Raw genomic sequence first — 22,123 nt, forward strand, 5'->3', positions numbered from 1 at the left:
TTCAGCTTTCTTTCTTTCTTCCTTCTTAAAAATAAAACAAACCCATCATTAACTTTCTTAAATGCAAGGCTGCTATTGTTTCTACTCAACTGAACTAATAAAATGAATAGCAATGGGAATTTTTCTGATGGATGCCTTCTAAATGATTACTATTATTGGATGCCTTTAAACTTATGTTAAATGGGGATGGCATGCTATCAAACGAACTCTTTCACTATTTTTAGTGTGTAGATAGGAGAACTCAAGAAAGCAAAAGTTTTTTGTTTTCCTTTGTAATTTATAATAAAATAAAACCAGATTGTTTTGGCCGTTTTACTAGCCATTCATTGTTTTCTTTTTTGCCTAAAACTAAAAACAGAACAAAACAAAAACCGGCTCTCATATCTACATATTGAGGGTTCATTGTTACAGAGTTTCAGATTAGTTATTCTTTATGAATCTTCCAAAATTTATTGTCAGTACATATTGTTTTTGGCAGAGTGAAATTTACTGTTTTTCCCCTAACATACTTTAATGTTATTAAACTATTAAACATCCTCAAACTAATCACCAGAATTTTACTTTTTTAACAAAGAAAAAAATACAGATATAACTATGATCAAAGTAACCTTTGTTTAGCTAGTCATATTTTAATTGGTAACTTTGCAATGTCTGAAATATCCATGGAGTATAATTTATAGTTTGGCCATAGGTATACAGTAGGATTAACCAGCTTTCAAACAGATTTAAAACATCTGAAAGAAGCACTGTTTTTGTTTTTTTTTTTTTTTACCAAATCACAAACACTGCAAATTAATTCTTATGAAACACAGAAATAATTAAAAGGAATAAATGTTCCTGGTGTAGGTTATGGAAGTGCCTGCTACCTCCACCTGGAGAACACACCCCAAATCTATCCAGCTCCACATTTCCACTATTTCCACTACTTGGTTCAAGGCATTCCATCTCCCTCTAATACGCCTGTAATTTCTACTGTCTGGTCTCCCTGATAAGGCTCTTTTCCCTGCTTCAGTTCTATCAGAAACATAAATAAAATCCAACTACAGCCTGGGAAGACCCTCTATTGATTTCCCTTTATACTTGAACTAAAATCCTGAGTTTGACCTTACTCCTAGATATACTTTCTTGCCTCCCTGATTTCATCTTCCATCGCCCCCAGCCTCCCCCTTCTCCTTTTGGGAGCTTAGCTGGCCTCCTCTTCTCAAATATACTGAACAACTTCTTTCCTGAGATCTGTGGCACTAGCTGCTTTCTGTTCCTCCAGAATTTTCCAGGACTTGCCTTTTTAATTTCTTTTGTCAGTTCATTTCAGCTGAATATGATCTTTTGGGAGTTTTATCTAACTGCCCAAACTAATACCCCTCCCAATTACTCCTTATCTTGCTTTAACTCTATCATAGCACTTATCACATTGTGTTACTGTATTGCTCCCCATCATTCCTTATCAATCACCCCCTTTTATTTTTCTTTTACCATTTATCACTGTGGTCTCTGAATGGACTGGAAGAACCATCATAAATATGTATCAGATAAAAGGTTAATATTCAAAATATGTAAGTAACTCATACAACTTAATAGCAAGAAAAACAAATAGGCTGATAAGGAAATGGACAGATAATCTGAATAGACATGTTTCCAAAGAAGACATATAAATGACCAAGAGACACGTGAAAAGATGCTCCACATCAGTAATCATCAGGGAAATACAAATCAAAGCTATAATGAGATATCACGTTACACTTGCTAGAATGGGTGTCATCAAAACACATGAGTTAAGAGGTGTTGGTGTGTGTGGGTGTAAAGAAAAGAAAGCCCTAATGCACTGTTGGTGGGAATGTGAATTGAGCCCTAAGTCTAGAATAAAAAACTTCGATGAGTTTACTGATATATGAAAAAAGGGTAACACTGGAAATAACAAAATTCCAAATATTAAGTCCTCTTCAATTTTTGAAGCAAGTTTATCCCAAAATGTCTAATCATTATAAATATGTCCATGTTATGTCAGACCCTACTTTCCAGGCTTTCTAGACTTCCTAGTGTTACTAATGTTCATTAATCAAAATGTCTTAATTTCTATGGGGCTCTTACACTGAATCCAGTAATATGTTGACCTTTTAATGTAGTTCTTTCCTATTTCTTTATCCCTTATTGCTTTTAAGAAATGAGGTGATCCTTAAATCTGAGTCTATATAACTGCAGTCCCAGACTTGAGTCCCAGAATATTAAATTCAGTTCCTTTATAGCTGCTGCTGTGAGCCATCCACTTAATGTTAGTAGTGGGGGCTCTGTTGCAGTAAAACCTTGCCAAGTCTCTGAATGATCACTACCTTTATATTGAGTTTTTCTGTATTCACTAGTGAACAAAAGTGGGAAATATATTAATGAAAGTACAAATTAAAAACTTATTATTCCACAATCCTATATCTTCATTAAATGTATAAAAATGTCAGTTGTAAGGCTTGATCTTGAGTGCTCATTATTGGAAGGAATACCACATAGCTGCCTGGAATGCTTCTTAAATTGTGAGACCTCTTGGCTTCAGGGCTTCTTTTGCATTGTACTGTCAAATTTAAAGTGAAATCATGACTCAGACTTTACGACTCAGTGACACCTAGAAATCAATTATTTCATTGAAAGTTACATTATTGAAAATATATATATATATGAGTGTTCATCGATAGAAAGTATAAATGGCTGTATATATGACATGAAGGTTTGCTAGCTCATGTAATTTATGTAGTGTTTTTATTTTCAGGAAAATGTCTTCTTAGTACATGTTTATACCCTTTATCTACATCAGTAAATTTGAAAAATCAGTGTAGAAATGCTGGCGTTACTAGTGATGTTGTCTTCTTGAAGATTTCCAGAACTTGAGTTTTAGTTGTAGTTAAAAAATGTTGTACTATGATTTCATCTTAAACAATTCTATGAAAAGTCAAACGCTTTTGTTTTGCCTACAACTTTAGCATTTACTTTAGCTATGCTAATGTGCAGATTATCAGTCTAAGAAATAATGGGTTAACTTAATAATGTCTACAGTTTTTATTGCTATCTTCAATGAACTCCTGTTCAAATGCAGGTTTGAGTAGTTCTTCAACAAAGAATCAGCTTTTGAAAATTGATATCATAGAGGATGAGGCATATGAGATAGTTTGTTTCTATTTTCTTTTCTTCTTTTGCCATTTCTTACAGAAAATGATTTTGTTAAAGAAAAACAAGAGGTATATGAAATCAGGACTTAGTATGCTTTTGGGATAGAAGCATCCCAGTAACCTAAGATCCTCCAATTATAGTTCAGGAGAATAAAAGTGTCTCTTTAGGACATGGATAATTTAATATAGTAGTTGTTGATAGTATATATTGCACATATACCGTTCCTTGAAATAGCACATTTTATTTTGCTAGTTCCCATCTTGGCTAGAAACTTTCAAGCCAGTGCCATTATTTGTGTTAGAGTAAATGTTCTGCCATAATAACAAACATACTCTCAACATGCTCTCAAAATCAGGTTGATTTTAGTAGATTACTTAATAGAGGCAGAAATAGAGAGGGTTCAGTTCTAAAACTTGTGCGAAAAACAACAGCAACTGGAATATAACGTGAGTGCATGCAGAGTGTATGTTTGCTGCTGAACTTTATCCAGAACTAAGCATGAGGCCAGACCAGATGGTGCTTACAGAGAAAGCTTTGCCTAACTGCTTTCCAGACATGAGCTATTCCAGTATGGTGTGGGCATGTGAGAACAAGATATCTGGTATAGCTAAGTTAAGGCTTCCCAAGTGGCTCTAGTGGTAAGGAATCTGTCTTCCCATGCACGAGGTGCAGGAGACGCAAGTTCCATCCTTGGGTTGGGAAGATCTCCTGGAGTAAGCAATGGCAACCTGCTCCAGTATTCTTGCCTGGAAAAGTCCATGGACCAGGTAGCCTGACAGGCTGTAGTCCATGGGGCTGCAGAGAGTTGGGCCTGACTGAGTGACTAAGCAGTTGCTCAGGTAGGTTAAAATTTTAAAACTCACTAGTCTTGAGAAATTTCTTACCATTCATATACAGATATTTTTCAGTTGTTGAATTGAGCTTCTTTAAAGGATTGTTGTACATATCGCACTGGTAGAAAAATTAGTCTGGGTTTTCCTGAAACATCATTTAGAAATACTAAAAGAACGTCTTGGCCAACTCAGTACTTGTGAGATTGGAACAGAAGATACAGATAAAGCAGCTAGTAAGTACATAATAAGAACGCAAAGGGCACTAGTGTTCTCTCCTGTCCTCCTGTTATTCATGTATATTTACAGTAATCTTTGGGGAACTCTATAATGCAGTGAGTGGCTCAGAGGGAAGTCTTTGGAGTTTGTATAACAAAAACACACCCAAATAGAAACAAAAATAACAAAAGGAAAAAAGCAAACTGGGTTGAAGTCTCGAGTCGAATAATTAGTGATTTATTTTCTCTGAGGCCAGTTTCTTCATCAATAACTTAGTGATGTAATAGTGTCAATGATGTCAGCTCCAAAGCACCAGAAACTTGTGACTGAACAAAGCTGGCTCATTGACATGTTACAGTGAGGAAGGACACACATCCTGGGGACCCTGGAAGATATCAGCAGGGAAGCGTTAGAAAGAAATGATAGGATTTGGGCTTCTGTCAAGTGATTTTGGAGAAGGCTCAAAGAAGCAGTTTTATTCTGGATTGGAGGCTGTTAGGAAGTGGGGTGTTTTCGGATTCATCATGACAGAGGAATGGAGGAGGCTCAGGTAGTGACTGGTGAAGGAGTGGCAACCCCTCATTTTAGCCAGGCTAAGAGGACCTTGGCTTAGTTCTGTGGTTTGGGAGAATGCTGTTGTTTTTATCTGGGTTCAGGCTTGATTATGGGGCGGTGATACTTTCGTCCTGCTCCGTCCTCATCACAGTGTGATCCCACCGGATGGCTCTGTGTGAGAGAGTGACGCACACCAGCAGATCATCAAGCTCCAGCTCCCTGCTCTTCCGGCTGCTCTTCTCTTTGTCCATAGTGGTAACAGTAGTGTATTATAATTAAAGAGAAAACCCACTTTAACAGCCTAGGATGGTGCCTGTTACTTCAAAATATGTTCCCGTATTATTATTTTCATCATGGATGCCAGGTTTTTCACTATGACAGTCCTATTTGAGATATTCTGTCTTGTTATGTTTAGACTTGATTTCTGGTTAGGAAAATAGGGACGTATTTCCTCGATCTGAAAAAGAAGCCCTCAAGTAAGACAGTGACATCTCCCACTGTTATTTCTCTGCTTCCTGGTTTCTAGTCCAACTTCGAAGAAGTTGAGAGGATGATAATATCAGGCCTTGTAGTGCTTTTAAACACAATTTAAATGTTATTCTTATAAGTAATGTGCGTTACAGGTAATCTCTGGATATTTTAGTAGGTGGATAGTATTGAACAGAGGTCAAGAGCATGTTGTCTGTCTAGAGGTAGTCTGCCTGGGTGTGGATGCCCCCTCAGTCTTGTACTGACTATATAATCTTTGTGTGAAGAAAACACACCTCTGCTTCTTCACAGTCTATAATTCTGACTTTGGATGTGTAGATTTCCCACATATTAAGCAATTCTCTGACACCAGCTGGGTGTCCTGAAGTTGACTCTATTCTGACACTAGGGGTCAGACCCTTATCCCACAGGATTGTCTCTTTTGCTCCCTCAGATGCCAATTTAAGTCCCAGCTTGTCAGCTGTATTGCTGACCGGTCAGCTATAGATAAATTGGGGTTCCCATGACCCCCTTCTTGGCTTTGATAATTTGGTAGACCATCTCACAGAACTTAGGGAAATGCTTAACATCAACCTGTTGCTTGTAAAAGGATACAGATGAACAACTAGATGGAAGAGGTGCATAGTGCAAGATATGGGATGAGGGGCATGGAGCTTCCATGCCAAGTCTGGGTATGCCACTCTCCCAGCACCTGCATATATTCAGCAACCCAGGACATCCAGACTCTGTACTTTGGGGACTTTTATGCAGTTTTCATCATGTAGTCATCATCCATTGTTAACTCAGTTTCCACTGCTTTCCCACTTCCAGGAGAATGGGGGGTAGGAGGGTAAGGTGGAAAGTTTCTAGCTTCTAATTATGGCTTGGTAACCAAGCTTGATCCTGAAGGTAGCTAGGAGCCGAGGAAAAGTCACCTCATTAGAGCAAGACACTTCTATCACCCAGGAAATTCCAAAGGATTTAAGAGCTGGGTCAGGAACTGGGATCAAAGACCAAGTATTAGAACAAAAGATCCTCTTAGTGCTCTTATCACTCAGAAAATAACAAGGGTTTTAGGATGTCTGTGTCAGGAACTGCCAGCAGAGACCAATATATGTAATTTCTATTATTTCACACTAGGAAAAAAAAAATTTTTTTTAACCTTCGGTACCTCAGTATCTTCAGATCTAAATGAATTGCAAATACCTGCTTCATAGAGGCAGTGGGAAGATTAAAGGAAATAAAACATTAAAGTGCTTAGAACAAATGCCTGGGATATAATAAGCATTAACAGCAATATATAATAAATGCCAGCACAGTAGATTATATAGCCATTTAACTCTGGCCATTTCATCCAATGATGAAGGAGCTTGAAATGAACAACAAATATTCATTGCTAACGACTCTGTATCAGTTGCAGAAACTGTATCAGATATGTAGAAATAACTATAGTACCTGCCTTCAAGAAGCTCACTATAATATAGCTGAGAAATACATGAAAAGGTAAATACCTAAATAAGCCTGTAAGAATTCAGTACAGATATCTATCATTGGTGAGAAGAATTGCAGTGTTTTTGAGGAATGAGAATTAACTTCTCTAGACTGGCAAAATTCAGTGATATAGGTGGTAGATGGGCTGAGTCTTGGGTGATTTATAGAATTTGACCATTCAGAGAGATGATGAAAGAGCACTCACTCTAGATAGATGGAACTTCAAGGGCAAATGTATGAGAATAAGATGATAAAAATTCCAGCAACAACAACAATAACATAGCCACAAAAGCAGAGTAGGACACGTACTGAACATAAACCCAAGCACTCAGCTAAGCATTTAAATTTATTATCTCATTTAATCTTCTTTATGACCTTATAGAAAAGGTAAAATCATTATCCTCATTTAGAGAGGAAAACAAAGCTTAGGCATTTTAATTAATTTGTTTGCAGTTGCTAAACTAGCAAGTGCTGGGCTACATTTTCAGTTCAGTTCAGTTGCTCAGTTGTGTCCGACTCTTTGCGACCCCGTGAACTGCAGCACGCCAGGCCTCCCTGTCCATCACCAACTCCTGGAGTTTACTCAAACTCATGTCCATCAAGTCAGTGTTGCCATCCAGCCATCTCATCTTCTGTCGTCCCCTTCTCCTCCTGCCCCCAATCCCTCCCAGCATCAGAGTCTTTTCCAATGAGTCATCTCTTCGCATCAGGTGGCCAAAGTACTGGAGTCTCAGCTTTAGCATCATTCCTTCCAAAGAAATCCTAGGGCTGATCTCCTTCAGAATGGACTGGTTGGATCTCCTTGCAGTCCAAGGGACTCTCAAGAGTCTTCTCCAACACCACAGTTCAAAAGCATCAGTTCTTCAGCGCTCAGCCGTCTTCACAGTCCAACTCTCATATCTATACATGACCGCTGGAAAAACCATAGTCTTGACTAGATGGACCTTAGTCGGCAAAGTAATGTCTCTGCTTTTGAATATGCTATCTAGGTTGGTCATAACTTTACTTCCAAGGAGTAAGTGTCTTTTAATTTCATGGCTGCAGTCACCATCTGCAGTGATTTTGGAGCCCCCCAAAATAAAGTCTGATACTGTTGCCACTGTTTCCCCATCTATTTCCCATGAAGTGATGGGACCGGATGCCATGATCTTCGTTTTCTGAATGTTGAGCTTTAAGCCAACTTTTTCACTCTCCTCTTTCACTTTCATCAAGAGGCTTTTTAGTTCCTCTTCACTTTCTGCCATAAGGGTGGTGTCATCTGCATATCTGAGGTTATTGATATTTCTCCCGGCAATCTTGATTCCAGCTTGTGCTTCTTCCAGCCCAGCATTTCTCATGATGTACTCTGCATACAAGTTAAATAAGCAGGGTGACAATATACATTTTAACCCTAACCTAATGGACTCTAGGTCCCAACTCTTAACCTCCACTGTTTGGTTTCCCTTTAAATGATCTTTGTATATATCATACCATTTAAGGTCCTCAACCCAAATCAGTGTGATTGTGGTCAGATCATGCAAAGTATTTAATACAATGTCATAAAATTTTTTTTCTCTCTTGTGTAGAATTGTGAATCCATTGCTGTTTGGAGGAGTGAAGTGGTATAATTTTTTTAACAAGGTATTTTAACCAATAATCCTGTTTTTCTTATTTACCACAAGTATTTTTAAAAAACTCCACCATAGTCAAACTGAACTGATGTCTCTATAGAGGAAAAGGCCTAACAATGCGAGGAAAGATTGTATTGAAAAATATTTCTTTCATTTGCAGAAAAACTTGCCATATATGTATTTTTTTCTATGAGTTCATAGTTTTCTCCGGTTTTAAGCCTCACATATAAAGATTCAACCCACGTACCTATGTCATTGAGAAAGAAAAAGGACAATGAGAAACACTGAGAAACCTTGAGAAAGAAAAATCATTAGATTTACTGATGGACATTAAAGACCAGTACATTCAGAATTACTCACTTCAAAAACCACTACAATATTGTAAAGTAATTAGCCTCCAATTAAATATATTAATTAAAAAAAAGAATTACTCATTTAAATTGTTCAATAAGTAACAAAAGGAGCCAAACTGCTTGGTTAAAAAGAAAAAAGAAAAAAAGATGATTATTCCAAACAACAAACCCATTTATGTTCAAGCAAATAGCTGCTCCTTTTTCATTTCATAGACTTCCCTGATAGCTCAGTTGGTGAAGAATCTGCCTGCAATGCCGGAGACCCCAGTTCATTTCCTGGGTCGGAGAGATCCGCTGGAGATGGGATAGGCTACCCAGTTTCCATTTGGTACTTATTGAAATGTCTATAATTTATTCATCTCAGGATACATTTATACATCTGTAGAGCCATTACTTTGGCTTATCTAATTGTCTTTGAAATTAAATAAACTGTTGAACAGATAAAAGATAAAACTCAAGGGAGAACAATGGATTTAGACAAAGTTGTTCTTGAGTGGAAAATCACAGAAGTAAAGGATTTTTGTCAAATGGTCTGTAATAACCATTGTATGCCTTGTCAATCATGAATTTAAATTCTCTGAATTTACATTTTTAACTCTATGGATTATATTGCATTCATCTCCTGATACTTTCCTCCATACTTCAGTTATCTTTTAAATGTCATAAAAACCAAATTTTTAAAAGTGCAGTTTTTCTAAGTTCAGTTCTTAGTTACGTAGAACTGACTCTGATAGTTAAGAGTGGAATAGGAGTCAAAGGCTATTCCAAGTGCAGTACAAATTTGCAGTCTACAAATTACAAGCATGGTTTGGAATTTACTTTTCCAAATTTTAATTCGCATCTATTTAATTAACTTTTGGTTTCCTTTTTTCTGGAATATTCAGATCTATGAAACCTTTACTAGGCTTCCCAGGAACCATCAGTGGAACAAATTACTGGGAATGTGTTGAGTCTCCTTAACTGGAGAAACTACCCAAGGATGTTACCATTCATGTTGAAGAGTCTCTTACTTCCAGTGGAGAGCACAGACCTTAGGTAAGAAAGACTGGAGTTTGAATCACTGCTCTGTCTCTTGCTAGAAGTGAAATCTTGGACAAGATGTTTAGACACTCTTTCTGAATTTTGGTTTCCTCATTTGAAAACAAAACAAAACTCACCTCCTGAAGTTGTTATGCAAAACAGTGAATATATATTTTCAATATTTATTATCAAAATGCTTTGCACAGAGCTGGTATAATAATACACATTTATTAAATGTGAACTCATTTTTAAAAGGGACTTCAGCATCAGTAAGTTATTGAACTAGAACATTTGAAGGCTTTCCAATCTAGGGATTATATAATACTCTTTTTTTTTTCCCTTAAATTACTTGTCTGTACTTTAGATTCTGCATCTAGTTTCAGTGTGTGGGGGTTTTCCCCGCAGCACGAAGCAATTATGACCCCAGAGAGTGTCCTGCAATTCAATCCAGCTCTAGCACAATCTACCCAGGGACATCATCAGATTCCATAGGTTAAGGGCTTAGTTCAGCAAGACTACTTTCTGCTTCAGATGCCAATCGTGAATCCAGTTTATCGTGTTTTGACCTATTGGCTATAATCAGAGGTCCCCCTACTCTCTCCTTGGATTCCATTTATTTGCTAGGGTGGCTTACAGAACTCGGGAAACTAGTTTACTCACTAGATTGCTGGTTTATTATATTAAAGGATATGAAGCAGCAACTAGATGAAGAAATACGCAGGTCAGTGTCCTGAGGCAAAAAGCTTCTATTCTGGTGGACTTTGGGACATGGAGCCATGTGGAAGTGTTCTAGCTTGTCAGCCCAGAACGGATTCAAACTCTGTCCTTTGGGGCTTTTATTGAGGTTATTATTATATAGGCATGATTGGTTAAATCATTGTCTGTTGGCAGTTGACTCAGCCTCCAGCCTCTCCTCTCCCTGGAGGTTAGGGGATGGAATTAAAAATTCCAAACTTCATATGATATTTTTCTTTCTCTGTCTGAATTCACTCAGTATGATAATTTTAAGTCCATCCATGTTGCTGCAAATGCCGTTATTTCATTCTTTTTAATGGATCTATGATATTCCCTTGTATACATGTACTCCATCTTTATCTGTTCCTCTGTCGATGGACATTTAGGTTATTCCCATGTCTTGGCAATTGTGTACAGTACTGCAGGGAGCAGTGGCATGCATGTTCCCTTTTGGACCCTGTTTTCCTTCAGGTGTATCGTGATTTAATTGATTGATTAAATGAGTGGCCATTGACAGTTGCCTTGACCTCCAGCCTCTCTCCCCTCCCTGGAGGTCAGGGGGCCGGGTTAAAAGTTCAAACCCTCCATTTCTGGTTGTTTTTCCTGGTAATCAGCACCCCTCTGTAGGATCTATCCAGAAGTCACTTCATTAACATAAAAAAAGAGACTTTTATTGTTCTTTGCACTTAGGAAATGCTAAGGGTTTTAGGTGCTCTGTGCCAGAAGCAGGGACCAGGACCAAATGCATATTTCTTATATATGAATCACCACATCCCAGTACTGCTCATTTTGCCTGTAACATTTATGGTAATCACTTGTTATTTATCTTTTCAGATGTTTGTCGTATCTTCACTTAGATAGTAACTTTATTGAAAGCAGGCACTGAGTCAAGTTATTACAATTTTCCCTTGAGTATATGGAACATAATCTTCTGTACATATGTGATTTTCTAAATCTTGTTTCTATTGATCATGCTGATGAGCGTATTTGAAAACCTTTCCCCCTACCTTGTCAGTATTTGGTAATTCAGCTTACATGGATGTTTATTATTATTCCTGCTAAGTCTGCTAAGTCACTTCAGTCATGTCCGACTGTGTGTGACCCCACAGACGGCAGCCCACCAGGCTCCGCCATCCCTGAGATTCTCCAGGCAAGAACACTGGAGTGGGTTGCCATTTCCTTCTCCAATGCATGAAACTGAAAAGTCAAAGTGAAGTCATTCAGTTGTGTCCGACTCTTAGCGACCCCATGGACTACAGCCTACCAGGCTCCTCCGTCCATGGGATTTTCCAGGCAAGAGTACTGGAGTGGGGTGCTCCTAGGGAGTAAGAAATATGCTATCCTAAGTGAAAGTCACTCAGTCGTGTCTGACTTTCTGTGACTCCCTGGACTCTACAGGCAGAATACTGGAGTAGGTAGCTGTTTCCTTCTCCAGGGGATCTTCCCAAATCAGGGACCTAAACCATGTCTCCTGCATTGCAGGTGGACTCTTTACCAGCTGAGATTCCTTTTATTCTCAATGAATAGTTTAGACCCCAGAAACATCTGGTTCATTAAATGAGTGTTTACACATTTCCACATGAATTTGCATAAGGATTCATAGAGTGACAACTTTGCACCAAATTATACTTTAGTGGCTTCCAGCATCTTTAAAACTGAAGAAAAAAAATCCTTTTTTTTAAAATAGTTTTAAAATACAAAGGATGCTTTCAATACTGATTTGAGAAAAGGAATAGGACCAACAGCAGAGAACAGGTGGATACAAATGAATATGCAAACATTGCCAGGATAGGCTGACTGAATTCCCAAGCATCCTGATCATTGTTTTTTTGAGAGAAAGCTACAGGTGGAAACATGCTCATGAAAAGTCTTCCTGAGCCTGTATTTTCATAGAGAAGGGAAAAAATAGGCTGTGATTGAAGTGTTCTACAAGGAGGAATCATTCCAGTGTCTCTAAGAATGGCGAGAACAAAAAATATACTACTTGTGTGCCAGAACTTTTCCCCACACAGAAACTTATTATCTGCAGAGATTGTTTTAGATAATTCTACCGTGTGAAATTCAAAAAGTGTACCAACTGTGCTACATTCAGTCGTGAGAAGCTAGTTTTCTGCCTGACCTTCTGAGATTTTCTTCCGCTTGCAAAGCTGTCATCCTGTACTTCAGAAGGAAAGATTTGGGACAGAAGAGAAGGGAAATTTTACCTTTCTGCAGATTTGCCCCTAGAGTTAGTGATTCACTTCAAAACACAGTTGTGTTCTTCCATTATGTGATCAAACGGATGCTTATATTCTGTGTGACTCAAGGCAACCGTAAAGCTAAAAGAAATAATTGGAAGGATGGATGTCACTGACATGGGACGCTCTTTTTACATACTTACTTCCGCTCAATCTTTTTGTTCAATACTCATTTTTGAGCTTGCCCTCCAGTGCTATCTACCTTTCTGCGCTGGATCCATTCAGAGTCTGCCCTTTCAGACACTCTAATTTTCCTGCATTTAACCTTTAAAAAATTGACAATTTTTCTCCTCTTTACAATTTTATGACTTTTGAGTCTATAGAAAGCAGGAAATAAAATGCCATTTCCTTCCTCCAAATTAAAAATAAAAGAAATTTCAAAAGAGAACAGAAGACAAATTGTTAGGCTGTCAAGATCTTCCACATTAAGATATCGGATAATGAAATCAAAATGGATCATCAAGTATAGGTCAACTCATTTGCATTCAAGCATTTCTTTAAAATAATGTGACATGGGAGGGTTTTCTACAAACCCCAAATGCAGGTTATTTTGAAATCATCTTCTAAAACATCCTATTTATATTTAGCCATTGTTTCATAACTACTGACTTGCAGGAGAATGTTAGGAATTACAGGAGAAGAGTAGCTAAGAATTATGAACTTTTAGTCGCTATTATTTGTTATATTTGTTTGAAATATTGTCAAAGGTTTTCCTATAATTTCTCAATCTGTGAATATTGAGTTCAAGTATACAGCAATTGGCTCTATCTCTAGTGATAAGAATACATAAAATATAAAGTAGCTATATTTGGGCACATGGTCAAATCTAACAAATGAGAGGATATCTGAAATTGAAACTGTCTTGGGAAAGTCTAGACTTTCTAAAACATTCAGTTACCCCAAAAGAATGTGTGTATGTGTGTGTGTGTGTGTTTGTGTGTGTGTGTGTGGTGTGCAGCCATTCATTCTAAGTAGAAGTCCTGAGGCGATGTTGTACAGATAATTAACAATAAGGAAGAAGAATTTATTTAGTAATACAGTCAGTGCTCACAAGAGGCCTTGTTAGAAACTCTGGCCCATTGTTTCCATCAGATTTTATCAGTCACAAATTACAGGTAGCCACTTCCCTTCTACAATAGTTTTCATGTTTTAAAAAGTCATCGTGAAATCCGACAAACAGTAATTAGAACTATTGCTGTTCTAGATGCTTACAACAGTTCTGAGAAAGTTATATAGAACATGATATTAGTAAATTGAAGTCCACCTATGGAAGAAATGAAGTGGGCATGTACATGGTTGCTACAAACTTTTCCTTTCACCCAGTTGTACTTAACCTATTTGAGTCCATTTTGTTATCATTCTTTTATTTTTTCGTTGACATATATTAGTTTTGTAGTGTTTTGTGCAGGCAAAGGTTGGAGAAAAGATCTTTACTGAAATGTTATTTCCTTAGATTAAGTAATTTGACTAATTTTTATAGAGCACATTTTTTAGTTAAACTCATCGTAGCTTATTGGTGTTCAGTTCTACCTTGATTCTTAGCAAGATAGTTTGTGCAGTCTCTTTGTACAAGTATAGGAAAGTTTCTTCAGGATCTGTGCTCTCCAAGTTCTCCAATTAACCTGTTCACATATGTTATTAGATTTTTTGGTCTTGATAGAGATGTATAAAATTATAAAATGTGAGTGTTTGAAGGGTGATTGGAGGCCATACACCCATGCACACACACAGAAACATGTATACAATATACATGTTGTATTAACCCTCCCAAGGCAGAAGTCTTCCACTCCTTCCCTCCAAATGATTTTTTAGGCCAAGAGTAGTCCTGACTAATCATTCACTAAGCTTTGCCCTCTCCTATGCCACTTCAATTCTCCTCCCCTCTGAAACCTCTCTGGGGGAAAATAAGGTCCTGCAGCAGAAAAAAAACCTTAGACCTGGGAGCCTAGGAATCTAAAACAACTTAAGCTATTGGTGGAAAATCAATTTGTTCTGACACTCTTTTTGAGGAAGGATTTGAGATCAATTTACTGTAATGCTACACTTGTTTCTGCCACTATTTTTGCTCAAAGAATGACATTATGCCAAGGAAAGGGACAAGTATCTAAAATCTTCAATCATTCATGAGTAAAAGCTCTCCTGTTGGGCAGTGTTGTCTGATCATCCTTGGTGTCAATTGATATTTTCTCTGTGCCTTGCTGATACTTTAAATGAAACACATGATTAGGATATCATACTTATTAAAAAGCCAGCTCCTTTGTGCTCTAGAGTTGAAGAAACATAACTTTTCATTTAGCCAGGCTATATATAAACAGAATTGAAGAAATGTAGCTTTTCTTTTAGCCATACTACATAAATGGTCTAGTAGTGGGCTTTTTATGACTGTGAAGGGGCTGATAAGTGGGCCCATTTAAAGGCAATTCCCCTGATCTCTTGCAGAATATGGGAGGGAGTGATGTCTAGAAAAGTCTGCTCTCTAGGCAGAGAAACTGCTATCAAAATGAATTGGTTATCAAGTGTTTAGTATGTTTTATATTTACCTCTCATCGTAATTCTTCATAATTATTTAGATAGTTGTCATGATATCCAGTCTTCTGAGACTTGGAAATAGACCCTAAGTAGATCAAGAAGGCTATGAATCTCTGTTTGGCCAAGAGGGAAAAGAGGTTTTTTGTTGTGCTTGTGTATTTAACATAGGTTAATTTTGCATTTATTGAGTGTTCACAGCTTAGTGTGAACAACTAAATCTACTTAGACATATTAGCCCATTAGGGTCTTTTTATACACTGTGCATTCAAGAGTCGAGGGCTGTTTCTTACTGGGGTCAAACGGTGTAAGACAATCATTCTTTGTAATTTTCCTGAATGGTGAAAGGGTTAGTAAATACTATGTATTTTTTATGTAAATATAAATATATATACATATATATTCTTTTTTATAAAGAAATCTCATGCATTCTAACACTGTATTAGTGTGCAATATCCGAAATATCAGACTGTCTGGCTCCATATTCTGTGTTACCTCATATTCTGTTTGGAGGAGTGTTTCTCATGACTGTGATCTGTGAAACCATGGGGTTCCCGAGACCTTTTCAGGAGTTGCCAAGACCTCTTCAAGGGTTTCTTGAGGTCATCCTGTTTTAATAATGGGACAGTTTTTTTTCCATTTGCATTCTCATTCTTCCACGGATATATAGTGTTTTTTCCATAGATTGCTTAGTAAGTGATTATTTTATCACTCTTACAGATAATAAAATGTGTCCTTGTGCATTCTTGTATTTTAAAGACTTCTTAGTATTAACTTTTAGTAGGGAAAGGAAAATATCAGTAGATATAGCCCACATATACAAAAGCTCTTCAGAGTTCCTCAGTAATTCTTAAAAGTATAGAGGATTCTGAGACCAAAGAATTTGAAAACTGCCTTAAAGAAATAAATTCCTTATCTTCCACAAAGAACACAATTGATATTTTCAGTAGAAATCAATTGGCAATACAAATATTCCCTGATCATCTTAGTTTATCAGGCCTCCCTGATATGATATATTTTTGGATGCTAGAATCTTCCCTATTTTCATAGAGAAATATAACTTTCTTGGAGGACAGGCTTTCATGCGTCCATTAGAACAACGTGTCCTGCAGAACAACCCTAATTATGTATACTTTAGTTTACTTTAGTAGACAATTTTTCAGGAAGACCTACAGATCTCTCCTTACTCTTTTGCACTCAGTATTATCACAGAAATCCACCTTGAATTCAGTTATATTTGGAACATTTGATACTATGAAGACTTGGTTTCTTTGAGGTCATTTGTTTGTAGTTTACTCTGACCAACCAAAGCCTTCTTTGGAAGATAATCCCTTTGATATTCATAATATAGGAAAAAAAATCTTGCAAGGCAGTCTGAAAAACTTTGGATTATAAGAATTATTAAATCCTCTTAGGTTACTGTCTGACTCTGATTATTGGGAGACTATCTGAAAAAGCTGCCAAATTTGACATGTTTGTGTGTGATACACACTAGAGAAAATTTTACAAAGGAATTTCTTTTCTTAAGAGACAAGACTTTGATCCAAGTTTTTGTGAACCAAACACTGTTTTCAGACATTTAGTCTTTCACAAATTACGATGGAATTCTTTATCCAGTATTAAATATACATTTAACATGACAAGAATCATAATAATTTATTGATTATCTTTTAGAGAAATCATCAGTTATCAGATCTTGAAGAGGTTATCTTCAAGTTCAAAAGATACAGAGACCCAAAATTTTGACTCAGAAAAGGTTAATTGCAAAGTTGTAAAAAAAAGTAAAAGTTGATGATTTTTAGTATATTGAAGATCCTTAAATCAACTACCTGATAAATGAGAACACTTTCCAATGTGCCAGCCATTTTATTTGCACCAGATTTCCTGGAGTTCATGAATAATATTGATTGGGGTAGTTGAATTGATTGTGCGACAATCCCCATTAATCATTAAGACAGCTGATATGAGCGTATCAGCCATAGGACAGTTTGTTTATTTCATGTATATGGATATAGCTTTAATTCCCAGCACAGGAGTCTCAGAGAAATTTTCTTAATACAAATATTTTTTTCGACTGAGTACACATGAAAGAGTCATTTTCTCCAGTGCAGTAGGGAACGTGAGCTCAGGGACATGGGCTCAGCATGTTGACACTGCATTTAAGGTTTGTAACAAAGGACTTTATTCTTCACCCTAAGGCTTAGAAATGAGCTCTGGTAAATCTATACCAGGAAACCATCTGCAGGTGTTTTCACGGTGAGGATGGAGTGAGCCTCTGTCCACGAAGGAGAATAAAATGCCCCTGAGCATTGTGATTATAATGTTTCCTGAATTTTTGCAGTTTGCTTTCTCCACATCTGGTTACAAGCAAGACCTGGATTATATGTGAATATATGCGAGATGAATGCCCCCAAAGAGATTACCAGTTGAAAACTCTGATTCTCCCCTCAGAGTTTCTTGGATGAGTACAAAGTCTGAAAGCTAGTAGCAACACAAACTAGGTGTTGACTGGGAGAAAAAATTTGGGAAAGAGATGACCAACATTTGCTATCTGCATTCAGAATTTCTGAAATATGACACAAGTGAAATAAGAAAGAATATTCACAAAATATCTATAAGGGAAGTTCTCTATAACAAAATGATTAACCCCCAAGTTACAGCTTTAATCCATTAGACAATTTTTCTTTTTAAAAGAAACTACTGTAGAATCTTACAGCACAAAAGAATTGGACAGGAGGGCAGAAGTTTATAAAAGTGAAACTTGATTTTGATTTTTGTGAGCAGCTAATTTGGAATAATGTAAAACTTTTCATGTGGGAGTCTCTTGAAATGCCACAGTTTCTGTGAAATCTATAGGTTAGGCAGTCCTCTTCTTTCCTTCTTTTAACTATTCACCTTTTGAGAAAAAATGACTTTCCTAGATTGTCATCTAGTATTTGTTATGTTTTTTGAACTTCTTTTCACCAAATGTTTCTTTCCTAGTTCTTTCTGTAGATGCTGAATTTGTGTTTTCTTTGCCTCTAATTGGTATATAAGGGTTCTCTGCTATTCTCTCTCTCTCTCTCTCTCTGCCTCAGAGAGGGACCACAGCTTGCATTTGAGTCTCAGAGGATTTTATGACCAAACAAATCTTGTAAACCACAGTCTGAGACCCTTGGTATAAGTATCTTATACTTTCCTATACCATAGTGTGGTCCTTAGGGTTACAGTCTAGAGAATGACCACATCAGTTTAAAGAATAGCTCTGACACCTGCCTTTTTATGACCTTGAGTTAGTTTCTTACTGTTTTGGTGTCTGAGTTTCCTCATCTAAAAAACAGAGAGTTGATTATACTATAGTTGATTATAGTTTTGAAGGGTAATTTAGTTAATACAGATAAGCTAATCAGGTCCGTGCTTGGCACCCAAAATAATTTCCAATAGCTGTTATTATTGGTTTGCTTGACCTAAGTGAACCAACAAATGTTTTTTCTCTGTGCAGAACTGTATCTTATAGTCATCACTGACATAGAATTATACTGAGAGATTATAGTAATCTCCAATTATGTAAAGTCATTACCTTAGTAACTGTTGTATGTAACAAAGAAGCACCCCTCAGATAGGGAAGGTCAAAGCTCATCATGAAATCTCAAGCAAGAATTAAATGCACAAGAACCATGGAGTGGGTATTTGATGGATCCTAATCTATAAATTTTCTCATTCTGTAGATCTTTGTTGAGGCCAAGATTTTGAACTTCTAATAAAGTGTCCGAGGCACAAATGATTATACACACACACACACACCCCCACACACCCACACACCCACACACCCACACCCACACCCACACACACACACACACACACACACACGTGTGGCTTCCTTAGTGGCTCAAATGATAAAGAATCTGCCTGCAGTGCAGGTGACCTGGGTTCAATCCCTGAGTTGGGAAGATCCCTTGGAGAAGGAAATGGCAGCCCACACCAGTATTCTTGCCTGGAGAATTCCATGGCCAGAGAAGCCTGGCAGGGCACAGTCCATGGATTCACAAATATATTAATTTATATGTAGTAATATATGTAAATAATAATTATATATGTATAGTAATGATTATATATATTGATAGTATATAATAATGATTACATATGTGTATGTATATGTATATATATGTTATCTTAGTAAAAAGAAAATACTCAGAGGACAAATGACACAAACAATTGATGTTTTTGTTTTTTGCCATAGCTCTCTAAATAGAATGTTGAGTTACAATAGAAAAATGTCCTTCTCACGAATTTCTCCTTCTATGAGTGAATGTTCTCTTTATTCTTAGACATGTTGAGAGTTCTTTGAAGTCTTTTTGGAGTAGCTAGTTACCTGTGAGGAAATTCGACTAGTGGCTCAGGGAGGTTTAGAATGATTTTCTTATTTTGGGCTATTTCTCAGTGCAATTTCATTGGTATGATGTGTGAATCTATTTGACAAAAGTGTCAAGCCTTCAGAGAGAGTTTTCTGAAGACTGAAATTAAAGCTGCTTTTACAAATAATTCAATATTTGTTCCCAAAATATTTATGTATTTTATATATTTTAAACATATTCCATACCTTTCATCATCATCATAGCATAGTATCAGGTATATAGCAAACAATGTATGGGAGTCAGTAAGCTAATATTAAATTGAATTTGTTTTAAATATTCTAAACTGCTATTTAGACACAAATAGTGCACACACACATAAAGACATGTTCAGGTCTGAAGTCTTCTCTTTTTACTCTAATGATTTTCATCTTATTCAGCATAAATAATTCACCACTTATGTGTATTATTTTTCAACAAAATATACTTAGATTATTAATATCCTATATACAAGGCGGGCTTTCCAGGTGGTGCTAGTGGTAAGGAACCCGCCTGCCGATGTAAGAGAAGTGGGTTTGACCCTTGAGTTGGGAAGACCCCCTAGAGGAGGGCATGGCAGCCACTCCAGTATTCTTCCCTGGAGAATCCCATGGACAGAGAGGCTGGGGAGGCTTGCAGTCCATGGGTTTCCAAGGAGTTGGAAGTGACTTAGTGACTAAATAGCAGCAGCAGCAACTCGAAGTTCAGAGAATTTGAATAACTTTCTTAAGATGATAAAAGACCGGTAAACAAGAGAGTCAGGCTGTGTATACCTCAGTCTGTTTACACTTCAGTCTGTGTAGGCCAGGTGGGATCCCAGCTCACTTACTGCATTTTTCTAGAGCCTGGCATTAGAGCAACAGAGTTAGAGCAGTAGCCTCAGGTCATTCAGTGGAAGCCACGTGCAGAAGCAGTACCTGGACATTCGTGCCTCAGAGTGGGAGGGTGAATCTACTTTAAAAGAGGAGTGAACGGTCTGCTGGCCAAAACTGAGTTCCCTAATTCAGTTTGTAAGTAAGAAAGCTGATATTTTGGAGTCTGAGTCCCCAGCTATTTTTCATCTGGATCAAAATGTTTATGACAAAACAATATGATTAATATACCAGTACCCAACCCACTCCAGTGTTCTTGCCTGGAGAATTTCATGGACAGAGGAGCCTGGCAGGCTGCAGTCCATGGGATTGCAAAGAGTTGGGCATGACTAAGCAACTAATACATACAACCATTCCCTAACAGGCACACAGCAGCCCGGTATTTGGACACAGAATTAAAGACAGATTTGTGGCTATAAAAGCAATTCTTAATATCACACCTCAGCCAGATAGTCAGAAAAACACACGTGTGCCCAGTCACTCTGTCCCGTCCAACTCTTGTGACCCCATGGACTGTACGCCACCAGACCCCTCTGTGCATGGGATTTCCCAGGCAGGAACACTGGGGTGGCTTGCCATTTCAAGCTCCGTGTGATCTTTCCAACCCAGGATCAAACCCGCGCCTCCAGTATCTCCTGCATTACCAGGCAGGTTCTTTACTACTCAGCCCCTGGGAAGCTAAAAAAATGTACATAGCATTTTATAACATTGATAAATGTAATTAAGACCAAGAAAATTCAATATGTTTAAGAAGCTTCTAAGATGAAGCTTTCACATCTCCTTCATTATAGCTGCAAAGAATATGACTCTTTTTGCTTTAGTACAAGCTCATTTTGTATTCTCATCCTCTCTGAATTATTTGAAGTATATTTCTAGTTTATACTTCAGCACTTCTTTCACTTTAGAATTTCTAGTTTGCATTTTTCAAAGTTGTTTTTGTTTTGGCTGATATTTATTTCATATCTTAGCAACACTTCTTTATGTTAATTTGACCTTTTCATCTGTCTTTGATACCCTCATCAACTTGAGTAGTCTCTATTTTCTTAACTTGTCTATAACTATTTAACCTATGTCTATGGGGATTTGTTGATTGTGATTTCAAACCCTCTTTCAGTTCTTTCTCTCAGAAGCCTCAAATAAGGGAGGATCATTCTTTTAAGAAGTGATTATAGAAAGAATGGAGCAGTACATAAACATAATATATTGTAATTTAAACCAGTTCAAAGTCAGTAGAATATCTTTCTATTGGTATATTTATTGTGAAACATCACAACATGCATTCTAAAAATAATAATTGCCATCATAATATTTAGCATTCATTGTGTCAAGAAACTTTCTAGGAGGTTTATTTTATATTAAGGACTATAGTCTCCATAATAATACTGAATAAAATATTGCTAAGTACTATTCTTAAGCTCCAGTATACAGATAAGAAAACCAAGATAGATGTCACACAGCTATGATGTAGTAACGTCAGGAATACCCATTGTGTGTGTGTGTGTGTGGTTAGAGGTTATAGCTAATAAAATCCATTGCCAAATCTTAACAGAAATGTTATTTAAGAGTCAGATGAAAATATCAAGTTTGATTCATGATTAAAGGTAGGGGCCATTTTTCTCCTCTCAGACAAAACTGCCCCAGTTCTTCATGGATTAGTACAAGGACGTTTCTTACTCCCCAGGTC

The sequence above is a fragment of the Capra hircus genome, chromosome 27 (assembly GCF_001704415.2).
Source record: "Capra hircus breed San Clemente chromosome 27, ASM170441v1, whole genome shotgun sequence".
Classification (NCBI taxonomy): Eukaryota; Metazoa; Chordata; class Mammalia; order Artiodactyla; family Bovidae; genus Capra; species Capra hircus.